General features: G+C 34.0%; 1 protein-coding gene across 2 annotated transcripts in view; it reads left to right on the forward strand.

Moving 5' to 3' along the window:
• Positions 1 to 920: 920 nt before the first annotated feature.
• Positions 921 to 15093, forward strand: part of LOC131678488 (paired box pox-neuro protein) — a 147451-nt gene continuing 133278 nt past the window's right edge. For both annotated transcript variants that reach the window (XM_058958667.1, XM_058958668.1), the window contains exon 1: positions 921 to 1413. The gene's annotated coding sequence lies outside the window, so the exon portion shown is untranslated. The remainder of the gene's footprint in view (positions 1414 to 15093) is intronic.

The raw sequence follows: 15093 nt of genomic DNA on the forward strand, positions 1-15093 counted from the left end.
AAAAAAACTCACGAATCCACTGTAGAGAGATAGGGTTCATTAAAAAGAAGTTACAGTTTCAGCTTTTTGAAACAATTGCTTTTTTTATTAAAAGGAAGATTTAATATACATCAAAATCTTGATTCGTGGCAGGAGCCGCCTTTAAAAATCAAATAGTATTTTAAGCGAACACATTTTAAATTTATCTAAAATAAGCATCCTTCAACATGACTGAGGGGTTATTACTATCATAATTTTGCCTAGAAGGTGGAAAAATAACATACAATCATGATATTGGCTAAGAAAATAGAGACGATTTCATATTATTCTTTTGATGTATAAAATCAAATATAGTTTCAAAAAAAAGTTCAAATATATTTATATTATTCCAGTATCACCACCAGATCAGATCAACCAATCAACACAAATAAGCTCAAAAACTCCTATGAAGTACACCGAAAAGCAAGTGTGAAAAAGAAACTTCATCACATATCGCTATGCTAATGATGCGAGCCTATGTGTACCGGTCGCAGCATAAACATCGTCACACATTGCGCCTTCTATGCCAATCGGAAGGGCTTGTAGTGTCATGCCCCGTCCCACAACCGACACACACGCCGGCAAACTAGGGCTATGCTATGAGCGAACTCTGAGCAGCTCGCTACTCTATTTGTCATGCTATGCCTCTAGCGTCGTCTCGCTTTGGTACCCGGTTGCACTCGTTCCGTTTCATTCAGCGTAGCATACAGAGCTGGCACGGTGTTGGCTCGCGTTGCCTCGTTGTGGTTTCGCTTCGCCTGCCGTGCCGTGCCTTGCCAGGCCTTGCCTTGCCACACCGCGCGCTCACTAACTGTGACCGACTGCCGCCTGGTGGGTGACTGCCGCCACCATGTGCTCTGTTCTCGGTCGGTACGCTTTCCAGTCGAGATTGTGAGACGGAACGTTTCGTTCGCTCGATGCCTGCTGGTTTTGCGCTACCGTTGCGCTGTTTCGTTGCTCCTTCCGATTCCCGATCCGGAGGATTACGTTCGAGCGGGCCACTGCTGAGTTGCGTTCTGGTGGTGATAGATGTGCGTGTAGTTGGTGTTTTTCTTTTTAATTGGCAATCGTTGAGAATCTGTGACTGTTGATGGCCAGTGGATATGTGGGATAATTTAATTATAATTTGAGTACACTTCAATGATCGATGAGCTTGCGGTGACAAAACAGTGAAATTGTTAAAGCGAATCAGTTTTCAGCAAGGAAGGAAAATCTTATTCGCGTGTGTCAAGATAACTAAAACGAAAATACTTTCATCAGAGAAGTGATGAAAAATGTTCTACCATGAGGATTAGAGTTAAATTTAAAATCCACTAAGAACGGCGTAAAGTGATCGCGAAAAATTGGTAGTTGTATCATACTCGTGAGCGTGTTTCAAAAGTTTTAGTTTTGCAGGTAAGAATTATTCTGGTTCTAGAATTAATTATGGATTATATCGAGAAGAAGATCTCTTGATTCCAGGGATCAGTATTAAATGAATATGTGTATTGCTTTTGATTACGTGTAGTTACCGATTTCGAATAATATATCCAGAATCCCGAGGACTCATGATGTTTTGAAGTCACGTAAATAAAATAAAGTAAGCATACGCGGAGTAACAGAGTTTTGAGCATCCCTCATTCCTAAGAAACTTGGAAACCTGTGGTATGCAGATAAAATGAAAATAAAAATGCGTTGAATGGTATTTAGCAAATGGACAAATGTGACGAATTTGTCAAGAAATAAGAGTTTTTGTTTTTTGTGCCCCTATATGTTGAATTTGCATACTGAATGCTGTCTATTTCATTTCAATCCTCATGCGATTGATATAGATCAAACAACATCAAAATAAATACCGATGTGAATACGATCAAGACTCGTATTGCTGAAATTGACAAACGTGCATACAAAATTAATTTTTTTGCAGCCATCCACATAAAAGATTCATTGTTTCTGATATGAACATTATACTTTAAACTTCCATTGTCACGCTATTATCCTTTTTTATACAATACTTGTTGAGTTTACAACCTCATTATCAAAAGGAATAATTTCTTTATGAAACTCACCTAACGCATAATTCCTTTTAATAGATTGTAATAAAAGCATGTGCGTAAAGCAGCCATCGGAAGTATTTTTAGAGCCGAGCCGTGATTTAAAGCTGTCTAAGAAATGTCGTTTGAATGCATTGCTTGTGCAAGTAGTTTGAGCTTCATTTTAACCCTTAAAGGCGCAAATCAATTTTTTCAGAATTTTGTGAAAATTGTCTCACAGCTAAATCACGTTAATGCGATAATTTTTAGACGATTTTCCGGATGTTGTTTTAAAACAACATTGCGCATTTAAGGGTTAAAAGTAATGATAACTGTTTTCCTGGAAATAATATGAAATGCATCAGTAAGATCCAGGGCAGAAACCATTGTTTAAAATTTTGCGAATCTATGTTAACCAAAAGATTAGTGAAGTTCTAATCAAGATACCTATTGGACTTAGGTCGTTGTCCTTTGAATTACTGAATTCTTTGCGCCCTGCTAATGATTCTGGAAGACATTTGCCTATGAGGAAGGGTAATGCTCATTCAGGTTATCCTCCACAGCAAGAGTAACTAATGGATTCTTTGTAGTTAGCTGGGGTAGTGAAACTCTAGAACCAAACTGTTTATATACCCAAAGTACATATTAATGTGACGGGCACAGATTTGTGGTGCGCATTGTGCTTTATCAAAAAGAAGCAGTCTGAGTGTGAGTCGATTTTGGTATTTTTCCAACCAGTTCTATCATGACGAGTTACAGAAGGAATAGAACTGTGCATACTTGTCAATTTTTACTTACAAGGAAATAAAAAAAAATATTATGTGTTCTAAAATGTCGAGCAAGTGCTTTGATTCGACTTTCTATGTGGTTTCAGCGTATACTTGTTATCCTCTTGAAGCCTACTCTCAGATAAGTAAAATGCCTGGGTTAAAGGCTCACAAGACATGGCAGCCATATCTGGTCAACGGATTTCGAATGGTTATTACGCGTCCAACCCGCCTAACTTAATCATTTCTCCTTTTTAATCGAGGCACTATTCAACTTCAAACAGCGCTACGTAACCTAATGAAGATTAGATTTGCACTTGTCAATTCTGTCAACATTTGGTCAGCGCTTTAAGGCTATAAAACACTTAAAGGAATTTGACTACGGGATTTTGTTCCTCATGCGTTTTAAATGGAAAAGGGATTTTCATTTTCCCTAACCAAAAAAAGTCTACACAAAAAAATCAAGATCGCGAGGTGACCATGAAAAATATCACGGATGCCTTAAACCGGGGTGACGTTGATCACTTTTCGAAGTAATCATTACATATTTTTAGAAGCAACAAGTTTTTTCAAGTTTAATATTTTTAAACCATGTGCTAATGTATGGAGAACAAGATTGGATGGTTTTACCTAAAATTGTCCACTTACAGCTATTTTTCCAAAAATGATTTCAAGTTGAAGTATGTTTTCGTATTCCGGGGTGATTTCGATAACCTGCAAGTTCTCCCACATTAAGTTATTGATGTCAAATTTTTCATTCCAATGTTTGTTTATACTGATTCTGGAAAGATGCGAATTGTTAAATAGATGTTAATTTGTATTATACAAAGTATTTCAATGTACTGTAAAATTCGAGTAACCAAAATTCGTATAATTTGTGTCTAACTAGAATAAAAGATTCTGAAAACCTTTAAAGCTGCTAAAATTGTTTTATTTCAGTGCTTTATCAATGTACAAAAAGTTTCATACATTTTAACACGTTGGAATATTGAACAATAAAAAAACTGTTGCCAATTTTAGCTTACAATAATTGCACAAAAAATGTATTTAAAATAAACAAACTCTTAAAACTAAATTTGGCACCTCCCAATCTAATAGAAATTAAAAACTCGCTTGCAATTTATTACTCTTGCTCAAATCTGAGATTTATTTGTTTTATAAAAAATAGACACTTTGCGAAAGTGCGTAAAATAAGGTAAAGTCAAATTTCGGTTTTTTGTAGTTTTTGTACCGAAAAACCGAACAATATACTCATAAAGTATAACAAATCAGTATTTTATTAGTTTAGAGTAAAATTCATTTCAAATTAAAATGATTTGGTAGACTATTTTGGTTTAGTAGGCGATCTACGAAAAAAGTTTCGAGTGATCAAAGTCACCCCGGTTTACGACAATTCAAAGTAAATGTTAATTTCAACCGGGAAACCGATGTTTTAAATAGGTATACAAATTTGAGCTATTTGGAAACGGCTGGTAATTTCAAAAGAAAGTACACCTTTTTGACAGTTTGCAGAGATATACAGCTGCTCTAAGACTACTTACTGTACACGTCCAGATTTTGTTTCAAATCGAAGATGGATTTTCGTTTTTCGCGACAGAAATAAGTCTACACTAAAAATAAAGATCTCAAAATGTCAAATTTCCCGAAGTGTAATCCCTATCGGAAAAGTCATGGATTTCACTAAATTCCACATAAAAAGTCTACCAGGAGACACCTCAACATGAAATTTTCCCGGCGGGAAAAATTGTGTTTTTTTGGTTTATAAGTGCTAAAGCTGATATTTTTCAGAAGCGAAGAGATTCCATGGGAAACTGGCCGACCACAAAATATCACCATCGCCGATTCGAATGAAACTTGTGTTGTGTTCGGTTTATGAATCTCCATGATTTTCTCTGGCAATTGCAATAGTTTGATACAAGAGCAATTTTTCAAAAAGACGTAGATGTTTCTGCGTGCATTGCTTTCAAATTTTTTGGTCGATTACTGTATTTTAACCCATTCATGCCCATGTTGTTTGTGGACAACAACGTTTTTAAACAGCTATAACTTTTGATTGAGGCGAGATTTGCTCACAAAAACAAGTAAGGCTCATTAATGTGATTATTGCCTTTAATTTGAGTACTAACAGTTACAAGGATCAGCTCTAGAACTGAAGTTATTGCAATTAGTCTGATTGGATTCCGATGGAGCAGTGCTGCCAGGGATAGTTTACGTTGACGACGGAAAATGATTTTTTCATATATCTTCGTTATGGTGCAATATTATTGAAAGCTGATAAAACTTATCAATTAAGACTGTCGTTGGCTACGTTTTCTACATAATTGGACTATTGTCATTATTCTAGGAGAATTGCATTGAGCATTACAAAGCAAAAATTGACCAGCTTCTAGCACTGCCATGGAAGCACCTATCTTTATGAAAATAGGCTTTTCGTGTTTCTTGACCCAACCGTTTTCAAGGAAAAATAGTTTTTAAACCCTACATGCACTAGAAAAAAGTTGGGCATGAAAGGGTTAAACAGCAAAATTATCTGAGAACGTGTTACAGGGAATGAATACTTCTGCACGAAAAAAGTGTACACTGAAAAAGTGTTATTTTTCACAAAAACTAAAATTTGTTTTAAAAAATTTAATTGCAAAAAGCCAATTTTAAAGTTTTTATATTTTATCAACAAAAACCTAATGAGGAAAGAAACATTTTGAATGTGAATGCAAAAAGTATTTTTACCAATAACTTGTTTTTAAATTGCATACTAATCTTTCAAAATGCAGTAGTTTGCGAGATATTTGGAATTTTGTTTCAACAAAACAATGAACTCATGCAATTAAACCCTTTTAAAACTTATTCGGGTTTCCTCATCATAAAATGTCAACAATCTAATATTTATCATTTCAAAGGCGTATTAAACTTTTTCAGTGTATTTGGATCATGGAGAAGCTTTCAATAAAAAACATAACAACAAAACAAAAACTTTTGGCATATTTTTTAATTCATACTATTTACAGTCAAAAACAATTTTAGGCGTAGCGTAGTTGGTTAATCGATCGCCTTATACGCAGCGCACCTGGGTTCGAGTCCCGACCCCGCACATAGAGTTAGAAATTTTTCATAAGAGATTTTTCTAACCCGAAGAGGCGAATGACCTTAACGTTAAAATCTCTATAATCAAAAAAAAATATTGTTGACTACGGTTCTAAATGCCATTTCAAATCAAAATGCTCTTAACAATTTTTTTGTGAAATGTGGTAGTTCTCGGAATATTTTAAATTTTGTTTCAACAACACAATTATTTTGTTTTATTACGTCTTTTTTACAAGTTATTCGCGTTTTTCCATCAACAACAAAAGGTTTTTCAACAGGCCCATAAAATTATTCTAAACTTTTTGAAAGCTACAAAAAACAATCAAATTATTATTCAACCGTACGGTCTGATGATTAAACTGTATTCAGAGAAGTCGTTTTTCAGCCCCCGTTTTTATCAGCCCTCATCATCAGTCATATGAAAATTAATAGATGGTTGTTTGATGGGCTCTAGCAGACGAACCAGCAGACGAATAAATCCTTTCTTGAGCATATTTTTCTTATCACCGAGATCCGATATATGCAAATATAAAAATTCTTTTTTAAAATTTTATACTGTCAGACCTCCTTAAGGGAAATTTAAACTAAATCATCAGAAAGGGTTGTGAGGCTATATTTAATTAAGAAGAATATTTTAAGCACTTATTAGCCTAAAATTCACCTAGTTGCTGATGAAAACGGGTCTTCACTGCAGTTGAATCATGTTTTGGTTGTTTTCATGTAGATTTCAAATGGTTTGCAATATTACCTTGATCTCAGAGGAAAAGTTACAGGAAATTTAATGGTTCTTTTGAAAAAGCTATTGTTGATGATGAATAACTTTTGAAAAGATCGTAAACAGAATAATTATGTCGTTAAAACAAAATTTAAAGTATCTCGAGAACTGCTACTTTTCAGAAAAATTTTGTTATAAGCATTTTGATTTGAAATGGCATTTACAATCGTAGTCAATAAGGAAATTGTATGTTTGATTGTTAATAAGATGAATTATACAAATTTGTTAAAAATTGTTAGAAAATCTTTTTCAGTGAAAGTTTCTCCATGATCTAAATACATTTAAAAAGTTTTTACATTTCTTATAAAAGAAATGTATAGAATTCGCTGAAACTTTCAAGATTTTTTCCGAGGCCCGGAGGGCCGAGTCTTATATACCAATCGACTCAGCTCGACGATTTGGGACAATGTCTGTGTGTGTGTGTGTGTCTGTGTGTGTGTATGTAACGGACAAATTCTCATTCGTGTTTCTCAGCAATGGCTGAACCGATCTTATCCAAACCAATTTTAAATGAAAGAACTAAAAAACAGTATGAACGCTATTAATTTGTTTTTGATTCTGATGTTTAGTTTCCAAGATATGAATGTTTGAATGCGTAAAAATGGCGTTTTTTGCAGTTTTTTTAAATTATCTGCCGAAATTGACAATATAGATTAACAATTTATATGTTTTTAGACAGCTTTAACAAATACCTTTCGAACAAGCTATAGATTGTTGAAATCGGACTATAATAAAAAGAGATATTTAACATTAAATGCGGACGAAAGATTTTTATCATTTCCCATTGCCAGAAATATGACCAAAAACATGTAATCTATTATTAACGCCAAAACGGCTTATTTTAGGTCAATAGTATCTTCGGAGAATTTAATGGAGGTAATATGCCCTTTCTTTTGGTATAGGGCTTTTGCTGATTAATCTCCCTATGAGTGAGATATTTTCATAAATTTTCTTGAAAGTGATTATATCGAAATGATTCCTTCAGCAAATTTGTAGCTCTTACTTTTGTGAATAACTTTACTGAAGACTTCAAATATCTATTTTGAATACTTTAAAAGTTATGGCTTGTTGTTTGTGGATTACCTTTTGTCGCCTATTTATTGTTCAATATAGTAATAATCCATTGAAATAAGCCAAACATTATTACGATAAAACGAATTTTGTATTTCATTTTTCTACCTACAACCGCTAGAAATAATCACCGAACACCTTCAAGTTGTCTGGAAGGAACTTGATAACGTATCAGTGCAAAAATGTTCATTTGTACGAACCTTCTGACTGCAATTTTTCTAACTTATAACCATCGGATCGATCTGAAACATATCGGAACATGAAAAGCGAAATAAATAATTCCAAGCAACGGCGTAGCCAAGAGAAGGTTTTGGGGTTTAACACCATACAACCCCCCTCCCCCCCCACCACAACCAAAAAAAATAATGGATTGAAGTTGAAAATTTATTGATGCAGACTGATTTAATTCAATATTACAATAACAATTATCTGATCCGTAGATTGATAAACTGTTGTTTTAAACATCATGAGGACTTTTGATAAATTGTCGGAATGGGGTCCTAATATGTAACTGATCTATTGGTCTTGATTTCAAAGTTGTCTAATAGCATCAATATCAAATTCCTGCCTGAAAACATTCCAATAGAAAATTCCAGAGTTCTGTAATCAATCATAATCCTCCAGATTTCTTTTCAAATTGAGCTCGCTTTTGTAGAGATGTACTGTAATAAAGGTCTTTATTTAATAGGAAGCGAAGTTAAAATTGATTTAATGTCTATGAAACATAGAACTGCTCACCAAAAAAATGCATAACTTTCAACATTTGCTAAAAATGTTTTTGCCTTTCTCATTCACTCTAAAATTCGTCAATCTAATCCCGACCCGGAGGGCCGAGTGTTATATGCCAATCGACTCAGTTCGTCGAGATCGGAACATGTCTGTGTGTATGTATGTGTGTATATGTGTATGTTGAAAACAATGTGACCTCGGTTTCTCAGAGATGGCTGAACCGATTTGCACAAAGTTAGTCTCAAATGAAAGGTACAACCTTCCCATCGGCTGCAATTGATTTTTTTTATTGATTGGACTTCCGGTTCCAGAGTTACGAGTTGAAGAGTGCAATCACACATCAAATTCCCATATAAACTGAAATGAAACATTTGCAAAATCAAATTTGTATTTTTGATGCCAAATGACTTTAAAATGCATGAAACATTGAGATTTGATGTAAACTCGAAAAAAATAATGTTTAACAAAAATTGACTTTTTTGGACTTTTGCACATTTTTGCATTTCTCATATAGAAAGGTTATGCAATCACTCTAAAAATCGACAATCATACCGGCCTGGAGGGAGTATGCAGTGAGGGGTTGCTACTTTAAAATTAAAACTAGTTTAAAATTTCTTAACAAGTTGAAAATTTTCGGCAGGACCCGGACCTCCCGGATCTTTCTCCATGATCCGCCGCTGGTTTCAAGCGATGTTTCAGTATCACATAGTATCTCAAGATCGTGGCTGTTGATCCATTGTATGTATGTGCAAATCGTACTGAACATGTACTATTCATTTACACCATTGTATTGAACATAACCAGCCATGGAATCGTAGTCTGGACAAATGAGAAAAGCACAATTGCACCACTAGGTGGATTAAAACAGGTTTTATTTTGGGAATGCGTCGAGTTGAGACGAAAACGATTATGATATGATTAATAACGAGGATAACACTTTCCGAATGTAGAGAGAAATTTATGAAAAATGACGATTTCCATGCGACTCTAGCAGGTCCTGATCGATTTTGATGAGAATTTCATTTTTGTTGTATGGCCAATTATATGTATAGGTCAAATGCTCAAAAACGGTAATTTAAGGATAGCATCATTCTGAAACCGCCAATCTCGGAGGTTTAGTATTTTCGATGAGTTTTACAAACGTTAAACAGCGCTTCATTTGATAAAATAATTCTGACGGTATATCGTCCAAGAAGTATTTATGGTGAATTTTCTCAGGTTAACATTCATGACTACAATAAAGACTCAACAAATTCGCTAAAGACACGAACTCTGTTACTATTTTCTGAAAAATAATTCTGCTTAATTTTAAAACTTCAAAAATTATGGTTTCGGAATTATGCCGTTTGGACAGTAAGATCGATTTTCACCAAACCCTCACCAAACCTAATTTCTGGCTACGCCGCTGACTTCAAGTAAGTAGAAACAAAGTCGTTCTACGCTCGTTCACAAGAAACTTCTTCGAATGCTGAATATCTATTATAATAAATTGAAACCTCGATTTTATCAGCCAAATATGAACACATGTTTGATGGGCTCTAGCAGACGAACAAGACTGAATTCGAGTAAATCCTTTCTTGAGCATGTTTCCTTATCATGAAGATGGAAATATGCAAAAATAAAAAGTTCATCATAATCAGAAATAGTTATCAGGCCACATCAAGGGACGGGAAGAATATTTTAACAGTTTCAGTTTATTATAAAGAAAAAAAATTGCCCGATTTAGTCAATGTCCCCATTTTGTCAGCCTAAAATGCACCACTAGACTGATGAAAATGGGTCTTTATTGTATGTATTATTCACTGTGTTTCACATTAATAGGTACATTTCATTTTTGGGGATTTTTTATTGCTTCGAACTACAACAATTTTTAGGTAGTTTTCAGGGGACTATAGACTTCTTCCAAAATTAAGCGAACCTATTCCAATTCGTATACCAATTAATTGGTATACTTAAGGGTTTATATGTTGCAGATAGAGAAAAAGCTTTTTTCCTACACAATATTACGAAAGCAATTTTACCTAATAAGTTTGTGAAAATTATAAACTATTTGAAATTTTTTAATAGTTTTATTTTTTATTTAACCGCGATTTTTTAATAAATAGTGACCAAATCAAGGAAGTCACCTTTAGAAAAAATCGATGTCGAAGTAAAATTTGGAACTATGCACGCATGCACTTCAGAGATAGCGTGATATCAGAAACTGCGATTTCATATCAACGCTTTTTTGTGAAAAGGGCGATACTTACAAACGTAAATATAAGGCTTTTTTTCATACATGCGAATGGGGGCTTTGAAACGCAACAAATTAACCTAAAAATTTGGATTCTACGATATTGCTTTCTTAAACTACAGCAAAAAATACAATGGGCGAAACTGTATTTTGTTTGTTTATTTAAAGTTTCGCCCTCCACGCTCCATGCAAACAAACAGGGCGATACTTTTTTTGCTAGCAGTTTTGAGGCGAAACTGTTTTTTTCGTATTTTTTAGGAATATTAAGCTGATACCAGCTGTAAATAGTAACAATGATCGCTATTGAAAAAACCCGGACGAAATCGGTGATGTAAAACATTAGTTATTGTAAAAAAAACTTAAGGGCGATACTTCAATGCTGATAGGTGGGACTGAAAAGGTAAACAATCGCCAAAGGGGCGATACTATAATTTTGTCAATTTGAATAGCAAAAACAAATTTTAATTTAATAATTTCAAATACTTTATAAAGTTTTGGGTTTCGATCACTGAATCATGCAATCAAGAATGTAAAAAAAACACAATAGCTCCTAAATAGGAAATAAAACCAAGTCTGGAAATATTCACTGTTGATTTTCTTTGAATGGTATCACTGCTACTATAAGCGTAGATTTCTTAGTTCTCAGTCGCGTTGGAAATTTGAGTAAAGTATAAACTTCAAAACAATAAAAAAAATCGATTTTTTTGGCTCAGTACAATATATAACCCCTTTAGGAAAATTCAGTTTTCCCACCACAATGCATTGATTGAGGAATTTAGATATTTTATTAACAGAGCATTAGCAATAATTTGTTTGTATGTCTATTTTATGGGCCATTTTTTCGCTTTCCCATTGCTTTGGTTTGAGATTTCTAGTACTGATGTTGTCCTATGCTGATTTGAGCGATTCTCTGAGTCCTGCCACTATCCCATGTAGTATGTGTTATCAAAAACATCACGAAGCATCAAGCTCTAAATGTTCTCAAACGATATAATATCCGAAGAGAGTGATAAGAGTTATAAGAAATGTCTCATCACACTGTTAGGTGGATTAAAAGCGTTTTTTATATGTTAAAAACGATCTACATTTAATTATTGATAGTTAAAGATGGAGAAACGCGAATAACTGTTAAAAAGAGCATAATTTTGCGAATTAATTGGTTTTGTGGATCGAAATTCCAAATATCTACACAACTATCGTATTTAGGAAGGTATTCCTTGAATATATTTTGATTTGAAATGACACTTAGAATCGCATTCTGTAATAAAATTACAGTTTTTTTATGTCAATTAAAATTTTAAAACAGGTATAAGGTTTTCGTTAAAACACTTTTTGGCCGATGAGTTCTCCATCGTGCAATCACATTCAAAATGTTTTTTTTTTCTCTTTAGGTTTTTGTTGACAAAATATAAAAATTAAAACAATTTTTTTTACAATTTTTAACTCAATTTATTGTTTTTGCTGAAAATGACACATTTTTTCAGTGTATACTTTTTCCATGCAGTAGTATTCATTCCCTGAAACTCGATATCAGAAAGTTTTGTTGTATTAAATTCGGTAATCGAACCTCTTTTTTTTTTTCGAAAATGCTACATGCATAAACTTTCATGCCCTTTTAAAAAATTGCGCATGAGTCAAAATAATCTTATTGACTGTGAAAATGGTTTATTAGTCTTCCATGCCGCTGGAAACGTGTAAAGTTTAATTGGAGTCTAAGATGGACGGTCACGATTTTAAAGCTTTTCGGACGAATCTTCGTGGAATTCCTCAGCAACACTATTTTTGTTTTGATAGTTTGGAGGCATATCGGCGAACAATTTTCCGTGATCAAAATCTGGCAAAAAATCCCGTACTAAAATCCGCTATTTATATGCATATTTCATACGGCTGCCAAAGATAATATCGGTTCACTTCCCAATTGCACATTATAGAGGCCCTTAAGCCGTACATTTGTTATGCAGAAATTTTGTTCTTCGATTTGTTGACATTTTGATGCGTCTGTCAAATTACGCAATTTTTGCAGTTAGTTTGGAGGTTGCCTGACAAATTTGGGAAAAATCTATTATCTTAGTCACCAATATTACGTGAAAAGAGTTCCTCGTTAAAGTTTTGAAAGCCAAGAAGAGTGGGGCAAGTGTTGTCTGATGTTTTTTTTTAAATTTAATAGGGTTTTTTCAATGATTTGTTAAATTACAAAACAAATCTGTCACGTAACACGTGTATATTTATTGAACACAAGAAAAAAAGCACAGCCGTACAAAATCATTTAAGGGAATTTCAAGTTCAGTTTAAGAAACCTATTGTTCTGGCGAAGAAACGAGAATAGTTTATGGAAAGGTTGTAACTTCATGAAAAAATTCGTTTTGTAGAAAGAACATCTAATTCTTGAAATAATTGCATTTGGAAAACTTTTTATGGGCATTTTGATTTAAAATAACATTTAGAGACATGGGTCAACTCGGACCACTGACTCATTCGGAACCACAGCTGCTTCTCAGATATTTATGTAGCTCTGTTAATACAGTGAAGACCCGTTTTTATCAGCCCCTTGGTGAATTTTAAGCTGATAAAACAGGGACATTGATAAAATCGGGACATATATTTTTCTGTCTTTTTAATAAACCGAAGCTTTTAAAATATTTTTCTTTGGTCCTTATATATAGCCTTACAACCTTTTCCGATTATTTGCTTTAAGTTCCGCTTAAGGGGGTCTGACAGCGCGAAATTTAAAAAAGAAATAATTTTATTTTGGCATTTTTCGGATTTCTAAGATAAGAAATGTATGCCCAAGAAAGGATTTACTCGAATTCATCTCGGTTCGTCTGCTAGAGCCCATCAAACTGCCAACTATCAATTTTCATATGAAGCTGATAAAATTGGGTAAAAAAGTTGATAAAACCGGGGGTAGATAAAATCGGGGGCCGATAAAATCGGGTGCTGATAAAATCGGGTCTCCACTGTATATCCTTGGCGGATTTGCATATTTTTTCACTTTATGAAAAACAAATATTTACAGCTAAATTCTATGCTGAGCACATTTAGTTTAATTATAAATGACAAAAGTCAATTACAAAAACACTCTTTCTTGTAAATATACGATTAGCTCACCGTTTATTGTTCTAGAATCTAGATATAGGATTTCAACCTTCAACCTCTCAACCTTCAAAATTAGAGTAGTTTAAATTATTTCCTCGGATATAATTTCAAAGTTTTCAAATTTACACGCTTTTTTATTTGTCTATAAATAATAATTTTCAATAAGTGTAGTTTTTGTGCAAAAAAATTCCAAACGGGAATTTTTTTGGGCAAGACGAACTTTTTTTGTGCATGAGGGTACACTACCTAACAAGTTTGGTTTTTTAGTGTTTCGGATTCTTCTCGTCAGTAACTAACACGTTCACGCAAGATGTGTGAATTTTTGGAATTTAGTGTCTAACTGACGTCAATTTGGTGCTGGTTTAGATTTAACTAACTAACATTAAGTTGGTGTTAGTTACTGACGAGGAGAATCCGAAACACTAAAAAAATTTTTACATTTTTTGATTATTATGAAAATTATTTATAAATTATTATTTATAAAAAATATCTACTTACCTTTCTAATGTAACCATAAAATTTTAAATCCATTAAATCATTGTGGACATATTATATTTTAAAATTACCGTGGGCTTTTCTATTATTGTATCAAGTTGAAATTTCTTAGTGTTTTGCATGTAATTCTCAGTTCGTCGATTATTCAAACAACATTTGATACATCAATGGTTTACACGAATTTGATATTGATTGCTGAACGTTGCGAAACTTATATGTTTGTTTCGAATTTTTCTTTCTTTCCGTGCGTGATTCTATCTTTTCTCGCACTGAAAGCAAAGACATTCTGCTAGTAAAAGTGGATTAGCCACATTCTACACAATTAGATAACATCTCAACATCTATGACTCAGATTCACGATCCAAAACTACTCGTCCGTTTCTCCGCTCGTTGAAAACTTGGCTCCTAGGAGTTAACTATGTCATCTATTTGAAACACTGGATGTAGGTTGTAACAGCACCGATAAGTTGAAGTATGAAACACAAACTAAAACATCGAAATATCAACCCTGCCAAAATAAATTAAAAGTTTATGTTCGTTCCACACTGGAACCGAGACATAAGCGCCAACACCTCGAACCGTTCGCGACTGGCCAGCAGATCCCGAACCGAGCAATTTGCATAATTATGTACGTGTAAACAGCCCTCCGTATTATATGCTAATCCAGACGCTATACTTTTCGGGTGGCTTTTTCTGCCCGCTCCGTTCTCTTGGATCGCTGCTACGCTGTTGCATTTTGGCTTCTGGCAGAAATTGTTTCCTCAGCTTTCAACGCAGTTGACCCGCTGGCAAATGTCTGTCTGTGTCCGTTTCCCA

This window comes from Topomyia yanbarensis, chromosome 2, assembly GCF_030247195.1.
Source record: "Topomyia yanbarensis strain Yona2022 chromosome 2, ASM3024719v1, whole genome shotgun sequence".
NCBI classification, from domain to species: Eukaryota; Metazoa; Arthropoda; class Insecta; order Diptera; family Culicidae; genus Topomyia; species Topomyia yanbarensis.